This window comes from Pinus tabuliformis, chromosome 3_2 (genome assembly GCF_031772625.1).
Source record: "Pinus tabuliformis cultivar Carrire ecotype Pingquan chromosome 3_2, CPIR1, whole genome shotgun sequence".
In the NCBI taxonomy this organism is placed as follows: Eukaryota; Viridiplantae; Streptophyta; class Pinopsida; order Pinales; family Pinaceae; genus Pinus; species Pinus tabuliformis.
Genome location: NC_142302.1, coordinates 1157614365 through 1157634636, shown reverse-complemented (window position 1 = coordinate 1157634636; position 20272 = coordinate 1157614365). Strand labels below are relative to the sequence as shown.

At 37.0% G+C, this 20272-nt stretch overlaps 1 pseudogene; it reads left to right on the top strand.

The window, feature by feature from the left end:
• Positions 1-4369: 4369 nt before the first annotated feature.
• On the top strand, positions 4370-5742 carry LOC149184834 (BTB/POZ domain-containing protein At2g24240 pseudogene; annotated as a pseudogene).
• The last annotated feature ends 14530 nt before the right edge of the window (positions 5743-20272 follow it).

Here is a 20272-nt window from a genome sequence, read left to right as displayed (position 1 = left end):
GGCTTCGAAGTAGAGTGTTCCTTTGTCTTGTGGCTAATTCTGGTCTGCTTTCCATGTTGACATAGACCACATACTGCTTGATTTGGTTTGAACAGCCTTGGGATGTCTCGTATAGCTTTGATCTTGCTGATATTGATCATATTATCGAAGCTTGTATGTCCAAGTCGCTTGTGCCACAACCAACTCTTATCTGTCTGACTCAAGTAGCATTTATTTTCTTGAATCTTGCTCAGAATGTAAATGTTGTTTGGTGTCCTCACCCCTTTTTCCACAAGTTTCCCTGAGGTAGAGTTCCTTATTTCACAGTCTTTGGTGCTGAAAACGACCTTATGTCCTTGATCACAGATTTGGCTGACACTCAGGAGGTTGTGTTTGAGCCCATCAACTAGCAGAGCATCTTGAGCTTTTCCTTTTCCATTGATCAGAGTAACTATTCCTTTTCCTGCAATTCTGCCAGATCCACTTCCAAAGGACACATTCCCTTCCTTTTTTCTCAGTGAGACAAACTTCCTTCTGTCTCCTGTCATGTGTCTAGAGCACCCACTATCTACAAACCACTGGTTTCCATTATTTTGAGCATATAGAGCCAGGCCGCATTTGTCCATGCTAGAGTTCTTGCTACTCGTCTTTCTTCCTTTGAGTGGGCAGTCTTGTTCATAGTGTCCATTATTGTAGCAGAAAGAGCAAATCAGATCAAATTTGGTCAAGGGATCAAATGAATTAAAGGCTTTGATTTGTCCCTGCCTTTTGGGGGCATATGAGTTGATTATTCTATCCTTTAGCTTTGTATTTTCACTACTGCGAGCCATACAATGTTTGGCTTGATGATCGAAGTTTTTACAGTGAAAGCAATGTCCAAGAAAGATGGTTTTGTACTTGTTGAAGCAACCACTGTTTGAGTCGATTTACTTCCTGGGAATTACTCCTCCCTCGTTCTTTGGATTTGCGATGGGCCCTTGGTGGAGTACAGGTTTGTATTTGTTGTAGTGTCCATGATTCGACTCCACATTCTTCTTTGGAGTAATTCTCTCTTCATTCATGGGATCTGGGGTGCACTTTTCATCTTTTGGATTGCAGGAAAGTGCGTCGACATAACTTTTCGCTTTATTCTTAGTGCTTGAGGATTCTCCTTTGAAACCTATTCCAGACTTGTCATGTTGAGGTTTTTGATTTTTCAGAATAGTCTCAAGTATCTGAGAGCTTTTACAGCCCTTTTTAATTTGCTCCAACTCCTTTCTCAGAGGCACTATTTCGGTCTCGTGTTCTTCACAAGTCTCTTCCTTTTCTTTAAGCTTTGCTTCCAAGACATCATCTCTCCTTCTTATTTCCTCATTTTCCACTTTGAGAGAAATGATTTTGTTTTGTAGTTTCTCATTTTCTTCAATGGCACTTATTAACAGTTCATCTACATCTCCTTCCAGCCCTGAGTCATCATCATATGCAACTGCCATGAATAATGCTTCTTGGCTTTCATCATGATCGCTTTCCTCATCTGATTTCCTTTTGATGACCATAAGCTCATCCTCATCAGAGTCATCTTGCTTGGAGAAGAAGTTTTTCTTATTGAACCCTTTCTTTTTATGTGCCATTCTTTTAGAATTTCCTTCATCATCACTGTCATGTTTATGAGGACACTTTGTTGCATAATGACCTATTTTACCACATTTAAAACAGATAATAGGATACTTTCCTTTAAGCTTAGATCCTTTCTTCAGCTTTCGTACAAATTGAGCCAATTCGAATTCCACATCTGACTCATGACTACAGTCATTCATTTCTTTCCCCTTCTTTGACCTTGAGGCCTTGAATGCTGCATCTTTGGAGCTTGGGCCACCTTTCCTCATTTCATAGGCAGTGAGAATTCCATGGAGTTCATCCATTTTGAGGGTATCTAGATCCTTTGCTTCTTGTATAGCGCTTATTTTGGAGTCAAACCTATCTGGAAGAGACCTTAATACCTTTTGAACAATGGTACTTTCTTCAACTTTTTCGTCCAATCCTTTCAGGGAATTTACCACTTCAGCTACTTGGAGGAGGTATGCTGCAATATCTTCTTCATCTTCCATCCTCAAACTTTCAAATTGTCTTCTGTGAGTTTGAAGCTTTACCTTTTCTTCTTTTGAGTCTCCATCGTACAGGCAAACTAACTTCTCCCACATTTCTTTAGCAGAGGTACATTGCATGATTTTTGTAAACTCAGAATTAGTGATTCCACTAGTGATGGAGTTCATGGCCTTTGCATTTGTGATGTAGGCTTTCCTCTCGTCTTGGTCTGTTGGAAGAGTGGAAGTAGTTTTGTATTCATTTTGAACAAAATTCCAAACTTCAGGTCCAAGGGAAATTAAGTAGTAGGTCATTCTTTTCTTCCAGAAACTAAAGTTAGTGCCATCGAACAAAGGAGGTCTCCCTGATGCTTCGTGATTTCTCATCATGGTTGCAGATCCTTCTTCAAGCTATTAGGCTAGTATGAAGAAAACTGCTCTGATAACAATCGTTGGAAATACTGAGAGGGGGGTTGAATCAGTATTTCTTACAATTTTTATTCTAGTGATTGCCACAAGCATATATAGATATGTATATGTATACACAGAACACAGAAACCAGCAACTGGAATAAATGCTTTTATTAAAAAACTCAAGACAGTACAATGAAATAAATACAATATAAATATATATCTGACTGTGAATAGTTGCCAAGCTCCAACTTGGACTTCAGTGAGGCTCCAACCTCCAGAGCACCAACTCTGTTTTGCAGTGGTTCTGCACTTAGGAGCACCTACCCCTAATGACTTTAGTCTTGTTCAGTTCTGAGGCTCCAACCTCTTGGGCTCCAACCCAATCTTAGTATCAACTGTTTTGCTGTAGTTTTCTGCACCCAACCCTACTGAGCTTCTGCCTTTCTCCAGTTCTCCTGCTTCTCTGGTCTCTCTTGCCTCTTGCCTGTTCTTTGGCTTCCTCTCTTAGAGATTATGCATATATTAGCAACACTTCACCTTGTGTTTCTGTTTTTATGTGATTCAGGCACCTCTGACTGATCGTTTCCACTTTCCACCGCCTTTTTGGCTTCCTCCTTGGTCACTGTCGTTTCCTCTGACTCGCTTGATCTTTCAGCTTCCCTCCTTGATTGCTGTGACTTCCTCTGTGCTGGCTTTCCATTAAACTTCTTGGCTTTACGGTCACTGTGTGTTAAAAACTGTAATCTAGGCCCATTTTTTCAATGATAACAGGCATCCACAGCCTCCTATGCAAATATTTTCCAGTCCGCTTTTTGCCTCTGATCGTGTTAAACGCATGTATGTAAGGTTTTTGCCGCCGATGGATAGTGTTAATATATATATATATATATATATATATATGTGTGTGTGTGTGTGTGTGTGTGCGTGTGTGTGTGTGTGTGTGTGTGTGTTTCTCCTCCAATCACGTATTTTGTGCATATCTATCTACCTATATATATAAACTGCATTTTTTTTTTCGTTGATTGCTGTACCCCGACGTAATATTTCCCTGTCACATCCACCTTGATCTCCACCGTCAATCGCCCACGATTCGGTGGTCTCCGCTACGTTTACCGCACGATTAAACCTTGTTCGTATCCCTGCCATTGATTACATTCACTGCTTGATCTAACGGTGATCGCGCCTCTCGCTTTTGTTAAGTGCTCACGCATTAACACGCGATCGTGGCGGTTTCACGCTCGTCACTTCAGCCACGTGTCGGGCATTAACTGGATCACGCAGCCATATACGGAAACCTCCTTGGGCCCAAAGGCGGTGCCGGGAATACCGCCCGCCCACGAAACTGCCTGTTCCCCAGTCGTTAACGTCCGTGCGACTTCCTCTGCCAATCACCATTGGATCCACCGCGGCCTGATCTGACGGCCCGCATACATTTTTAAATGGCAATCCCTGGACTCGGCACCAGTAGCTCCGCCATCTCCGCAAACCCTTGGTATCAACTGTATAAGTGAATTGTGACCAATATCCGTATCTATCAATCTACAGTTATCTGCTAAAACCTTCCCCCCGCAGGAAAAATAAAACTAACCTGTTTGCTTGCCTCTCTTCTTGATATTGATGCCATTATTTTCATTTGTTATCGATTGCAAGACCAATAGTTTTAATTGCCCTACTGTTTCACTTGCCGCCATTGTAAATGCACGGATGCCATCGCCTGTCCCTTGAACGAGGATCTGCATTGTGAATTGCTACGTTGCCTGATCTGCTTCTATAAAATATGGATGGTGTTTGTAATCACTTTGCCGAATGGAGCTCCTTTTTTTTCGGCTCTGTCTGCTCCTCGAATATTGCCATATTGACATCAATGACAATCTGTGTCCAACAGATTAGTTTTACAAGCACGTGGTGATGGTGATGAGAAGAGAAGAGGATGATGGTCACAAATTTAAACTGAACATTGGGGGGAAAATGATTTGTGACGAGCTGAAGTACTCTTGAAAACGCAGAGCGGGAATCGATGCTAGGAGCCATGATCAGCAACGATTGGGCACCTGAGAGACCACATGGCCACGAGTATTTCATCGACATAAATCCAACCTATTTCTCCATTCTCCTCGACTTCTTGCGAACAGGGGAACTTCATGTCCCTCCACACATGTCCCAGAAAGCCCTGTATAAAGAGGTGCTCTACTATGGTCTCATGGGCAGAGTCTATAGCGCCACATGGGCTCAGAGTTTGGATGGAAACCAAAATTGACTTGCCGATTCCATTCATGGAAGAGCGACCAGAGACGCCACCGCTATCAGAGCAGCGTAGAATGGAGGATGCTCGTGGCAGACAGAAACATGGTTCATGTCTAAGATTGGACCGTGGAGGAGCTACAACCCCTCAATCTTGATTACCATCTTGTTAACGATGTGGGTTTTCTGAATCCCCAACGCCTCGTCATCGGCACTTGCGCCAGCGTGGACAAGCCGAGCCATGGCGGCATGGAGAGCTTCAATATCAGAGCAGGAAAGATGCAACATAGATTCGAGGTGTGCCATTAAGGTGACCAACACAAGAATTTCACCGTCGGAGCGCTCGCCAGTAGTAGCCACAGTGACTTGTATGCCAGTTGCAGAGGACTAAACTCCGAATAAGGAGTAGGAGTATGGGATGAGACTGCAGGTGAGTAAGTGGATTTCGTATACGATTGGCCCCTCGGAGACGCTGGGAAGCTACAGAGGCTTCCCGAAAGTAATCACCTCCTGGCGGTGACTCTGTATCCTTGAAGTGATGATGCTCACATCAGCTTGATGGATTTTTAGGAAACGAACAACGCGTTCTTGTCGTGGACAGACTCATGCCATCTGTTGGACGACAAGTTTTTGGTTGACACCTTGGCCATGGAAGATTGCAGAGAGTATGCATGGTGAATAAATATGATAATATCGGATTTCTGGATATGAGGTCCATTAACCATGTTAAGTGGTGTCACTAGAATCGGCCCAGAAAGATGGTATCTCAATCAGTTGAAGAGGAAGAAAGATTGTATTCCAAATTGGCAGCCTGTGGACTACAACTTTTCTCGACAAAGAACGAGAAGGTGCACGTATTTTGTGCTCCTCATTGGGTGCTCACATCGCAGATAGAGAACAAATGCGGACCATGTACTAGAGACGGTATCGCCGATATTGCTGTTGGTGGAGACTGTTTGTTTGTTTTGTATGATGAAGAAGATGTCTTTGATGTTTGGGAAACTCTAGTTTCTACGAACACTAGTGTTTATCATGAGGATGAGTAGCTGCCTATTAGTTTTTGATACATTATATTTTGTTAAAAATTGTAATTACTCCCGCATGTGGAGTTGGCTAAACTTAGATAGTCAGTTAATTGAGTGATTGAGTATCGCAGTGTTAGTCAAGTCAGGTGATAGACAAATTTTAGTGTGTGTTTGCATGTCAAGATATTTTAGGCAAGTAGCTAGTTGGAAAAGGATAAATACCCTTCATCAGGTTCATTGTAAGAATCATGTTTTGTGTGATCAATTGAAGAGAAGCAGTTCATTTTTTATGTGTGAATTCATGCTTTGTCCTCCGCTTTTCCAACCAATTGGTTTCAAAGCGATTAAAACAGATCCACAATCTGTGAAAGAAAGGAGAGAAACATTTTTTTCTCTTGTTTGAGCTATTGCGATATACAAGGTGTTATAACGCTAGTAGGCATAATAGAGAGCCGCGTTACAATTCTTGGACTCATCATGTTCCGTATGCACGCGGGTCAAGCTTTCGTTCGCAATGTTAGAGCACTAATGCGAGTCTTCTTACCGTGGGAAGCGATAATACGTTTTCCAAACACATCACAACCTACGTTACTCTTCATAAAAGGTACGAAAGTTTATATATATGGCGAAAAGTTTCTTTCCATGGTTCGTTTATATACGTTGAGTGGAAAACTCCTTTATTAAAAAGGGAGCATATTAAAAAGGGCACGAAAATCTGTGTAAAAGGGGTCACGTGGTGAGAGTTGACTCGATATTTTGTGGGAGTTACGTGGCAAGACTTTTCATATAGTGTTTAGGGATTTCATATAGTGTGAGTTATTTATAAAGAGTCGAAAGTTGAGTGATAAAATCTTTTTATTAAAAAGTGCATGGTGAAGAATTTTTGTGGGATTTTAAAGTTGTTTTTGGAGAGGTTTATCAAAAAGGAAAAGGGTTTTTTATCGGCCAGAGAATTTAGGGCTATGAAAAATTTCGTCTATCTACAAAATTATTTGGTTTTTTGTCAAGTATGACAGTTTTTGGGTGAAGATTGTGCCTTACGGGGGCGCATATTGAAAATCATATTTTCTTTTGGGGGTGATATGGAAGATAACCTCATGCAGTCAGGAAAGAATCTATAAAAACAAATGAATGACAACAGTCATGAGTCGCAAAGCGTGACTGAAGAAGACTAAGAAAAAGAATCGAAAAGAAGAGGCAGAGATTGTTGCCATGGTTAGAGAGGTTCACGCTGTGACTGAGAAACTGAGAAGTCTAGCAGAAGACAAAGAATAAATCGAGGGTAATTGGTGTAGCTTTGATCTACTACCACCTCCTATGTTTACAGGTAAATATTTTGATCATTGGGTTATCAAGATGTTAAATTTTCTTCGAGCTAAAGAGTTAATTGAGTACGAGTCTAATAACCCATATGATGAAGTATGCGATGCTTTAGCATTGAATTTTATAAAACAGGGATTGGAAGAGAAGTGCTTTTGCAAGGTAGAAAAAGAAACAACTTCCAAGGAATCATGGAAGTTCCTGGAAGCAGAGTTTGGTACAAGGGGGAGTGACATGCAACAATAGTTTATGTCACAGACAAAGAAGTCAGCTGCAGATCTGAGAGTATATGAGCAAGAATCTGAGAGGAAAACAGAGCTTGGAGAATCCCACTCAAAAGTGGATGATGTTTGTCATGACCATAAAATTGAAACCCATTATGCAAGCATGCATATGGATGAGGAAGCTGCAGCAAAGATTGCAGAGAGAGAAGTTGAAGCCTCTGTGTGTGAAACAGAGCAAGAGCAAATAAATGCTCAAGGACTCCACTGTAAGGTGGATGATGCAGATGATTGTGAATCCCACTGTGATGAGACACATGTGGATGATGACTACAAAGTGATATGTAAATTGGTGAATCCAACCGTAGCTGATGGATTTGGTGAAGTTGAAATTGTCAATGAGAACATGCATGCTCAGATATCCCACCATAGTGTGGATGAACATTATGTTGATGATATGTGTGGTTTTATTTTTCGAAACAAAGATTGATTGTGGAAATATGGTAAGCGCAATGTTTGATGTAACATTGAAGGTTGAAGCTGCCACTGTAGCAACAAGATATGAAGCAGTTGGAACTGCTCATGGAGCAGTATGTCATCCAGCAACAGTTGATAATCAAGACCAGGATAAAGTGGTTGAAGAGCTTTTTATGAGAATATCCATTAACAACATAACAGTGGAAGACTACCTCCATGCAGTTGAAAAGAAAGAAGATGTAAAACAAGAAGTTCTCACTGAAGAGAGTCATATGAAAGATGTTTTTAACATTGTTTTTGAATATGCAGGTGTTCAAAATAGCATGGGTGAAAAAGTTGAAAACAAGTTTGTCAATAAATTTGATGCAGATTACACGAAAAAAGCAGTAGTACCTGATGATGAAAGTGAAAATAATGATATAGATGTTTCTGAAGATGAATATGAATGCATTGAAACCATTTTTTAGCAATGGAGTAAAAAAGAGATAAGATTTTTCTATCAAGAAATATGGCAGAAAAAATGTGTGGAATATGAAGCGAAGGAAGCAAAGAAAAGAAGACGGTTGGAAGATGCAATGTTTTGGCAGTAGTCCATGGTTGAACAAATATTTGAAGAGGAGGATGTAGAAGACATGATGCAATTGTTTTTCAGAACAAGTTCAAAACAAGTCAAAGAAAAATTGCAGCAACAATAAGTGAATAAAGCCTATAGCAAGAAAGTTGAACAGAGAATGAAGCAATTTCAAGGATATAGAATCTAGAAGCAGAGAAAAAGAAAATACAAAATTGTAAAATCCTTAAGTCATTGTAAGCCTAGCTGAGACATAGACCAGCAAGCATGTTTGTGTGATAGTTAAGTCATACAGTCGTAATTAAGAGAGAGTGTTAGAAATTGTAATTACTCCCGCATGTGGAGTTGGCTAAACTTAGAAAGTCAGTTAACTGAGTGATTGAGTATTGCAGTTTTAGTTAAGTCAAGTTAAGTGATAGACAAATTTTAGTGTGTGGTTGCATGTCAAGATATTTTAGTCAAGTAGCTAGTTGGAAAAGGATAAATACCCTTCACCGAGTTCATTATAAGAATCATGTTTTGTGTGATCAATAAAAGAGAAGCAACTCGTGTTTTATGTGTGAATTCATGCTTTGTCTCCTCTGCCTTTCCAACATATTTCTATATTGTACTATATTGCTATTGTACAGTTGATCAGATACATGATGTATAAGATTTTTGAACAAAAGTTTTTATCTAAATATAAGTCAATTTTGATTCTTTTTTGGCTTTAAGCTACAACCCAAAGTATCTATTTGATGGTTAACTTCCAATTGCAACTTAATTCAATAAAAATTTACGGTAAACTACATTGGCAAGGAGCTGGTTTCAGACCGACTCCATCATTGAGATTACGTGTTATATTCTGTTAAGTAATCAAATGGTATGACAATAAGAAAAACCCTGAATTGCCTCAAACTATGGATTGCTTCATGCCTTTGATTGAGTGTCTCAGTAAAGGAGGGTCCAACTTCCAAGTTCTTAAGATTTTAAATCATAAAATATGAACTCGGGATTGGAGATTATTGTCAATGGCTTTTAGAGAGATACGATGGCAGACATGACTTGAATTAAATATTTATCTATGCATGATCAGAGCTCGTATGATACAACTTTCTGTTCAGTATAATATGGCTTTGTATCCCTAGCATTAGGAAGTACTATAACGTAGTCCAGAAGGGCCTAGAAGTTCATAGAATAAAGCCAGTAAACCATAGGAAAAAGGATACCAAGGCAAGGAATTGTTAGGATGGTCAAAAGTGGAATTTGGGCAAAAATAAAAAATAAAAAAATCTTGTTGTACACTTGTTTGAATTATATTTTTGATAATAGAAATGGATCCAACACCATAAAAAATCTTTGAGATAAATTTGACATCTATAATTTACACTTACAAAAATCTCTACCAAATTTTATCTAAATCTTACCAAATTTTTTATAATTTTTATGGGCATAAAAATAGTCTATTACGGAATGCAAAAATTCCCTAATTCCATGTTCACTACAACTTTGTGAATGATACCTAGATGGTCACAAAACGTTGAGTAAAAGTGCAAACTTTTTACTTTGACACAAATTCCGATTTGTTGACCGAACCTTCTTGGAACTACTAACAATTGACTTATAATGTTTACGGGGGATTAGAAATGGTGTAGAAATTGTTTTGGAGTTGTCTTTAGTGCGACTTTTTCGAAGTTTTTCCTGTGGGTTTTTGCGGTGGATTTTTCTAAAATCCAGTAGGAATTCATTGAAATCACAAGATTGATGGGTAAACCTTGAACAATAGAAGTGCCCTAGGGGTTTTTCATGGTGTTGAATCCATATATACAATAAAAAAACTAGTTTAAATAACAAAAATCAAGATTTCACATCAAAATTTTCACTGAATTCCGGCACCGGAAACTCCAAAAAGTTGCACTATAGACAACTCCAATTGTCTTACCTTCCATTGAAGATGAGTTTCTGTTGCAAAACCTACCAGGAAAAACAAGAGATGGGACATTAACAGAATTTCATATCTGAAATAAACTAAGTTTCCAACAAAAACAAAATACATATTGGAATATTAAATGTTATGATTCACGTTGTTTAACTAACTTTAACATTTTTTTTCCTGTGTATATACAAATTGGTGTAGTGATATAAATTAAATCTTAAATGATTAGTAAATGTTGATTAGTTATTCCGGGGAAAATATATTCAAATAAATGGCACATTGTGAGGTCTAGTTTAGGCCATATATTTTTTTACCATGTATTAGTCTAATTATATAAAATTAAATTTTATTGGTAAATGTTTATAAATGATGATTGACTATTTCAAGGGAGGCATAAATCACTTGTGGGTGAGTATAGTGGGATTCACCAAATTTTTCATTTTCAATTGGATTACTCCCCCTTACACGAAAACTCCTCTTAAGGGTATCCCAGGATTCCTTGGTTGTCTTTGCTTCATTCATTCTAGTTGTTACTTCTCATCATCAAAAAAAAATTCAAACATCTCTTGTCGCTGCTTCGACTTTTTTAGCCTCTTGACTTTTTCAATTTGTTAAGTGTTGAATGATTATGGCCCAAAAAACAAACCGAATTACAAACATAACAATTTATCTATATTCAAATCTTACTCTAATCTTACTCTGACAATAATAAAACTCCTCTTACGAATCACTGTTCTCCAAATAATACGCTGCTATAAATTCCACTCAACACAGAGATTTTGTACATCTATGAAAGACCTCTTAACCAAATTGTTTTCAATTAAAGTTGGAAAAAAATAAAGCCTGCTATCATCCACAAACAAATCCCCTATTTAAAAAACAAACTTAAATGACCTCTTTCTTTTTAAATACTTCAAACGAATCCCTTTTTAAAAGATTACATGAACCTTTTACAAATGATACTAATCTCACCTCTCATTTTAAAAGAAATAAAGGCATTCAAATATAATGTAAGCCCATACCATTTGCCTATCGTATTGCCTTTTGCCTTTTCCTTATATTCATGGTCCTGATTGATTTTGTTCTAGAAATAAAATTCAAGCGACCAATCGACTAATGCTCCTTTGAAATTTGGACTTCGGTGAGTCCAACGTACGATGCTCCCAAAACAATTCATGATTTGCGCGTTTTTTGTGCACAATTTTACGCACTCCCTCAATGTACGGTGCGACAACCGTAAATTTTCTAGTAACTTTTCGATACTTTTGTGCATTTTCCTTTTTGTTGGGGTGTGAAAGTGATGCATTTGGCTTTCTTGACACTTGTGAAAGTAACACACTTGTGTTTACAATTGTAACAGTGGAATTTATGCTATTTTCGCACTTTTTCCTCGGCTTTTTATCCATGAATTCTGACGATACTTGCTATTTTCTCTGGAGTCTTATATGATCTAACCTCTTCTCTGAGCTACTCTCAAAGAATCTTACACACCCTATGTTTTGATACCATGATAAAGAATGAAGAGAAATCGTGGAGTAGAGGATTCACTCCTCTCAATATTATCAAACAGTGAAATAGAATAACATAGGAGACATCAAAAATAAATCACTTGATTCGGAACTTGAGGGGAGGCCCCCAAGATCTAAAAGATTAAAATGGATCTTGTGGGGGAGGCCCCCAAGATTTGAAGAATTGTAATGCTAAAAAGAAAATGATAGAACACACAGTAAATAAAACCACAAAGAAACTTTTTATTAAAACCGATAATAACTATAAATGCTACAATGTGGGAGATAATCTGTCATTTTACAAAATGAGACTTGTTACTTATAGTATTTTTCAGTTACAATATCATGGGTTAATTCCATGGGTGAATGAATACCATGGGTGGATGTCACAGTACCACGGGTCAATTTCATGGGTGAATGAATACCATGGGTGGATATCACAATACCATGGGTCAATTCCATGGGTGAATGAATATTATGGGTCGATGTCACAATACCATGGGAAAATACCATGGGAAAATACCATGGGTGGATGTCACTTACAATACCATGGGTGGATGCCACTTACAAAATTATGAGTAAATTCCATGGGTAGATGAATAAAATGGGTGGATGAATACTATGGGTTGATGCCATTTTCCACTCGGATCATTCCTCACTCCTTAAGAAGCAATGGTCCCCATTGTGTGAAGTTCCCTCATGCGAAGCCTTTGTTGAATATGAATACCCACTGAAGAGAAGGGTTTTATGTGGTTAACCCATAACCATGATGAATGAAGATCTGAGGATAGAGATACTCTGTAATGCTTGTGTTCAACTATGATACTGATAGTGTGCGGCCTAGCAAATGGACTTCGATGAAGTGTGGGTTTGTGGCTGACCCATAACCATGACTAACGAAGATCCGAGGATAGAGATACCTTGTAATGCTTATGACCAATTGTGATACTAACAGTGTGCAACCTAGCAAATGGGCTTCGATGAATTGTGGGTTTGTGGATGACCCATAACCATGAAAAATGAAGATCCAAGGATAGAGATACCTTGTAATGCCTGTGACCAATTGTGATGCTAACAGTGTGCGGCCTAGTAAATGGACTTCGATGACAAAAATTTTGTGCAGTTGATCCATAACCATGATGCTGGTTGTTGATGAAATAGCAGGTGCCTACATAGCCTGGGGTGGGAGGGCACATCTCCAAAGAACCCAAGCCGAATGCTGCTATGCTAAAATTGATGGATGTGAAGCAGGTGCCTACTAAAGCGGGGTGCGAGGGCACGTCTCCAAAGGGAACCCGCTCCGAATGCTGCTCCAGAATCAAAATGGACATAACTTAGTCAATATAATTTAGAATATTTATTATAACCTATTTTTCGAAACAGAAGGACCATTTTTTATCTTCCCATGTGTTTGAAATCCTATTTGGACGCTCTAAAATCTCATATTCGCGCTGCAACGTTTCTGTCATCACAAAAGTTCTGAAAAATAGCTAATTTTAAATCAACGATATCTCCCACATCCGAACTCCGATTCGACCCATTCTTTTTGAAATTGAGCATTTTTTCGAGAGGAACTTAGATCTACAATCAATTTTCTAAAATTCTACACAAAAATGGCAAAAAAAAGATAGGAGAGCCTCCGTCCACGAATTGTCGTTAGAAACATTTCTACAACATAGCTAATTTTAAATCAGCAATATCTCTATCATTCGGACTCCGATTCGGCCTATTTGTTTTTTGAATTTGGATAGTTTTTTACAGGGAATCTAGATATTTTATCTATTTTCCAAAAACATTCATGAAAAAAATTGAAAAAAGAAAAAATTTATCGCTTGGCCCAAGAAAATGCTCTATGGAGGACGTAGCACATGCTTGAAGTTTGTTGAATATTTCTGCAAAATTTGAAACTGAAATATGCATCAAACCTTCATTCCCATGGAATCATAACCTGCTCTAATACCATTGATCCAGATTTTGGGGGGAGACCCCCAAGATCTAAAAGATTGAAATGGAACTTGTGTGGGAGGCCACCAAGATCTGAAGAATTGTAATGCTGGAAAGAAAATGATAGAACACATAGTAAATAAAACCACAAATAAATTTTTTATTAAAACCGATAATAACTATAAAGGCTACATTGTGGTAGACAATTTGTCCTTTTAAAAAATGCAACTTGTTACTTGTAGTATTTTTCAGTTACAATACCATGGGTCAATTCCATGGGTGAATGAATACCATGGGTGGATGCCACAATACCACGGGTCAATTCCATGGGTGAATGAATACGATGGGTGGATGTCACAATACCATGGGTCAATTCAATGGGTGAATGAATATTATGGGTGGATGTCACAATACCATGGGCAAATACCATGGGTGGATGTTACTTACAATACCATGGGTGAATGAATACCATGGGTGGATGTTACTTACAATACCATGGGTAAATTCCATGGGTGGATGAATACCATGGGTTGATGTCATTTTCCATTCGGATCATCACGGCAGTGAGACTGAACTAAACTGGACTAACTGAAACTGAACTAGGACACTTGGTTGAATGGTTTTGGCACTTAGCAGGTGGTTGGAATTAGATTCTCCAACACATAATATAACTTTATGTGATACCATAATTTTCATTCTTTAAAATGTGTATGGATTCTGTAGATTAAATTATGCAAATCTATCATTACAACAAATCCAAACAAAATCAATCAAATTAAATAGTTATATTTACTATTCTAACCAATCTATATCAAATTTCAATAATAATAAAAAATGAACCAATTTTATCAAATTTCAGTGGAAATAAAAAATGAAATCCAAAATTAGTTGAAACAATTATAGTATGGCCGAGAAGAATCACAAGAAATTGTCAGTGACCATTGACAAAGAAAATTAAGGAAAACACGAACTATGTGGACAATAGGTAGTGGCCTCTTCAATCTTGGAAAGAATGCAAACTTCGAACTTTGATACCAATCACGATTAGAATGTATGTGTATAGGTTGAGGTGATAAAAGCTTCCTCGATATGTGAGGAGTTAATGAAATAATGTTGATCGACGAGCCGAGGATGATTGATCATCAAAAATATGAGAAAGACCAAGCATAAGTGATGGTTGATCATAAAAAACATGATAAACACCCAACATAAGTGCTACCTCCACAAACACTATCTACCTCCTATTCCAAAATATTAAGGTAGATAATTGTGATTACATGGACAAGCATGTCACTGCACAAGATTTGAGATTTTGATAAATACCTACCATACGTGTTATTTCCACAAACAATATCTACATTCTATTCCAAAGGATTAAGGTAGATAATTGCCTTACATGGACAATCATGTCAATGCACAAGATTTTAGCTTAAGTGGGTAGGGAAACAAGAGACCATCCCCACCACACAACATACATTCACTTGACAAATACCAAGCATAAGTGATAGAAATACCATGATGAGTTTGGAAGGATTGGAATTAGTATTGTTTTTTTTTTTTTGTGCCACGAGGAAATTTGGTTAATCAAATATGTTGTAGCAGAAGTTTACATTGAAGTAGTATATGGTACTAGAAGCAACGAGTTGTGAAAAATTTGAGAATCATAAATATATAGAGAGGTATTTGACTCAATCACTCCAACCGATGTTTTAAAAAGATCGTGAAGTAGCACTTGAGGCTATCACAAGATCTATTATAGCCCTAGTAAATCCATTCAACATTTATGGAAAAAGTTGAACAAACAATCAAAGATATGGAAACATTCACTACTGATTTATTCTAAGTGTACTGGTAGGTTATAGGAAATGACATATAGGATTTGGTTGAGAAATTCAAAGTCTCAGGGAAGGTTTTTCAATCTTATATATAGACCCATACCTCAATGCAATGTTATTTATAAAATTATTACTAAGTAAATTCCTAATTGGTTGAAATAAATAATAAATAAGATACTCTCGTGAACAAGGAGGTTTTGTTAATAGTAGGAAAATTACATATGAATTCATTATATCACATGAGTCCATATACTAGTTAAAAGTCAATAAAATTATTTGAATGCTAAGCTTAGTATGTCTAAGGCTTATGACTTTCTTAACTAGATCTTTCTTTAACACATGTTGTTGACGTTTGACTTCAATCAAGAATGGACCTCTTGGGTTTGAAACTTTATTATCTATCTTGAAAAATGGTGGCCCGTCCTCAAAATTTTACCCTTTTGTGGGAGTCAAACAAGGGGAACCTCTTCACCCATTCTTATATATCTTAATTGTTGAAGGATTAGGAACATGCCTAAATAATTCATTTCTAATGGGTAGTATCAAAGGTATTCAACTAAAACATAACTATGATTGCATGTTCCATATTGAATTTGTAGACAACACCCTCTTGATGGGGTCCCTATTTGCAATTCAAACTCCTTCCTCCTCAACTCATACTCATTTTTCACATGGATGCACTTGCACAATAATTCCACTCAGGGCATGTCCCATCTTAGCAAGTTTTATAATAAAATGCAAAACACTCTAGTCTTGTACATGAGATGCTATGAAAAAAGTCTCTAATTAATGTTGGTAGCAATATAATTGAACATTATATATATAACCATATTCAATGTTTTGTAAGAAAAACATGTATTACACATTGTGTTTATTCTAACATAAAAAAAAGCTTGTATTTCTTGAGATATCTTTGGACCAAGTTAAGTGTAGTGTCTGTGTTCCTAAATCTCTCATACAACTCTATTTATGCCATTTTAATAAAGTGTTTAATATGGGGTTCACAGTTCCTAGAAATCCATCTCAATTTCAATACATTAATTTGGTTGGAAGAAGGCCTAATGTTCTCATGCTAGAAATTGTGAATTAATCCCTTAGTTGGTCCAATTAACTTCGAATTAGAACAAAGTAGCTTACCAGTGAATGCCCACAAGTCTACTTGACCACTTGTGTGGGGGATATATCATTTAACAAAATACTTTCAAAGAGTCTCGACATTATATTTAATGAGATGAGATGTTTTTTTTGAGAAAATGATGTTTTCTTGTGATCTTTGCTAAATTGATTGTGACAAGATATGTTGGGATAAATTGTGTTATTTAGAATGAGTTTCTTACCATTTTTTTGAAAAACACCCACAATGTTTCATACAATATGATTACTTGTTTATGAATTTTTAATTGTTTTAATGCCTAACATTATTCTAATAGTAATCAAACTTCTATATTTTAACCAAAAGAAAATTGATATTTAGCCTACATTAAAATTTGGTTTAAAATATTTCTAATAAGTTTATATGATTGGTAACTAATAGTTCGAATAGATATTATACCTTAAAATAATTCTAAACCACTTTCATCCACCCAAATTTGTTTAGGATTCTTGGATGCATATTTTTCAATATAAGGACGAGTGATGGACCTGTATTTTGGCACCCTTGACCTCTTTGTTGTGGAGTCACAATTTTGGATAGAGACTCAACATGCTTATGGATAATTTTTTATATGTTGAACTATTCAATAAGAAGTTACAACACTCAGCTTCTACTTTAAAAGTTTGTGCACTACAGAGTCTCTCTAATTTCATCCATAGTGTAATCAAATTCAAACAAATACATCATCATCTTCTCACCCAAATCAACTTACCTTGATGAAACAATCACTGGAGGTTTATCTATAGTGTTAGAATTTGTATTGGGATTTAGTAATAGCATGCATTTTCCCATACCTTCCATTTTCTTTTCCATGATATTTGTTAAAATTCTATGTTTCCCATGCCTACCCTTGCTTAATGGGATTCTTTTTCGTGGGCCACTTTCTTTCTTGAATACATTTGTTTGCCATGTTTAAAGGGATTGCCATTAAGAAAAGGATAAAAAAATTCCTTCCAATTACACAAAAAGACAACAATAATTGTCTTCTAATTACAGAAGGAGATAATAATTGTCTTCATATTACAAAAAAGAAAAAAAATCCTTCTAGTTACACAAGGAGGGAAAGATACCAAAAAAAGACGAAAAGTTCTTTTTACATTACATTAAAAGATAAAGCTTTCCTTCCAATTACAGAAAAATGTATTCCAATTATACAACAAGACAAAAACTTGCTTTCCAAATACACAAGAAGACAAAAACTCACTTTATAATTACACTAAAATGTATATATTTCTTATCATTGTTGTTCTCAGCATAATTACACTAAAATGTATATATTTATTGTCACTTTTGTTGCGAGCATGTTTGCTATCATGTGGCAAGCATGAGAATTGTTTGGAAAAGTGACACATTCTTTACAAGATCATGCATGTGTTCTTAAGAGCATATACATGTTTTGAAATTTATGTGCACTTTTGTGAGTGAAATTCCTAATTTTCATATGTGTTATCTCTCCTCACCGTCCACCTCACTCCAACCCATTCTTCTTTGTGTTCCATCTTGATGCATGAGCATCTTACTCTTGAAATTGGAAAAAAATAAATGAAATGTGGAAGGAATTAGATTCCTTTATTTTATTAGTGAATTATTTTTGTTTTAGTTTAAAGATCACAAAGTTTGGATAGGAATGATGTTATAAAAATTAAGAAATCTTATCCGCTTTTGTGGATATAGGTGGGAGTAGTTTTTATATTAAGTTTAGTAAAATGGGCTAAATTTGTAGGAGGAAATCTGAAGAAAGCTAATACTTTGTGGAAAAAAACTGGGAGCTTGGATTCCTTTTTGGAAAATTCTAACTCATCCAAATTTTAGTAATGATAAAAGAGGAATTAGATATAAAATGATCTATTAATGTATGTACTGAGCTTTTTCAATTCAAAAGAAGATAAAAAAATATATATGTTAGAAATTTGTTGGAGATTCTGTCAATGGGAAATTTAATTCGAAATTTTAAATGAGTTAATGTTGTTTTCACACTCCAACCATATTTAATCATGTTGCAGGTTTGCGGGATTTGGCATCAATTTTGGTATCATAGCTACGAAAAAAAAAGGTGTGAAATGTTAGGATATTCCGACACATAGGAAATAGTTAAGTACAAATTGGTCTAGTATAGAGTTAGGTATAGAGTTAGGTAAAGTGTGTTTCTTTACTATGTACATTTTGTAACTTACAATCCGACGGTCACGATATGTAGTGATCCGACGGTTCATTCTCTCCTCGGTATTACCGACACTTGATCCGTGGCTTAACACCCGATTGGTCCATGATCTCTATTTAAAGAGCATGGAGGGTCATTTGTAGTGTAATCCGTCTATGAGAGAAGCATATGTAAATTTTCATTCTTTTATTAATAAATTGCCTGAAGTGGCCGCGTTGGCTCAGGCCGCGGACTGTTTCCCTCTTTGAGGGTTTTAACCACATCAAAATACTGGTGTATTGATCTATGATCTGTTTGTGAGCGGTGTCCTTTGGTGTTTTGTCTGAGGAACTTACCTTGTAAATTCCTACATGGTATCAGAGCTATTTGAGGGCCGCGTCCGTTGGTGATCCAAATCTGAAGCCGGTAGAGCTGCATCCGACAACCGTTTCCTAGATCTGCTGTTTCTGACTGCTTTTGGGCCAAGAGGACTGCTCTGTTGTGTTGGGAGCATCTGTTCCAGTGAGGAATCCCTTTCGTTTCACGCGAAAAGGTTTCTGGTAGCCCTAGCTGCGTCATTTTTAAGATCTGGAGGTATACAGTGTTTATTTGCAGTTTACAGTCATTTTCTCTCTGTTTATTTCGAAGCCTTTTTTATTACCGGATCTATACCTTTCATTTCTATGTATGCTCTTTGTCTTGTGACTCTATGCGATCTGGGCAAATCAGAAATGGAAAGGAAGGATTTTTCTCATGCATATGCTCTTTTCCGCTGCGCCTTAGTGTGATCTCGGAAAATCAGAAACATTGAGGAAAATATTTAGTTTCCGGCTAAAGCTAACTTCGAGCCACAAGGTTCGTTTTTTTTTGTATGTCCGTGTTGGGTTTTGTGTTTTTTGTTTTGTAGGAAAAAAGAGCTTTCTCAAAGCAAGCACGCAACCCAAAGCATCAACCCCCTCCCTCTCTCTCTCTCTCTCTCTCAAACTTTTTGTATAGCTCACTTGGTGCAAAGAAAATTTATGAGAGTAGAGGTCTTGGGTTCAAGTCTCCATTTTCTGGGGGCGGATTTTTCATTTCTGCACATTCCCGCACTTCATCGGCGACTTCATCAAATTGTTTTCAAAAAGCCATAACTTCTTCATCTGGAAGCCATTTTCAGAACCGTTTTTTTTGAAACAGCCTAATTTTTCGAGATCTTCCCATTGGTACACTTAGTTTCAGCATCTATAGCTTCAGTTTTTTTTTTTAAATGGAAAGTCCATGCCAAGTTATTCTTGACAGCACCAACTACTTCCAATGGTGGTCCTACATTGTGGATTTACTTAGAAGTAAAGGTCTTTACATAATAGCCACAGGCAAAGAGACCAAACCAAAAGATGAAGACAAGGCAGCTAAATGGGAAAATAGGCAAGACCAAGCACGTGGGTTGATAGGGATGTCTATTTCTCCAGATCTTAGATTCCATAT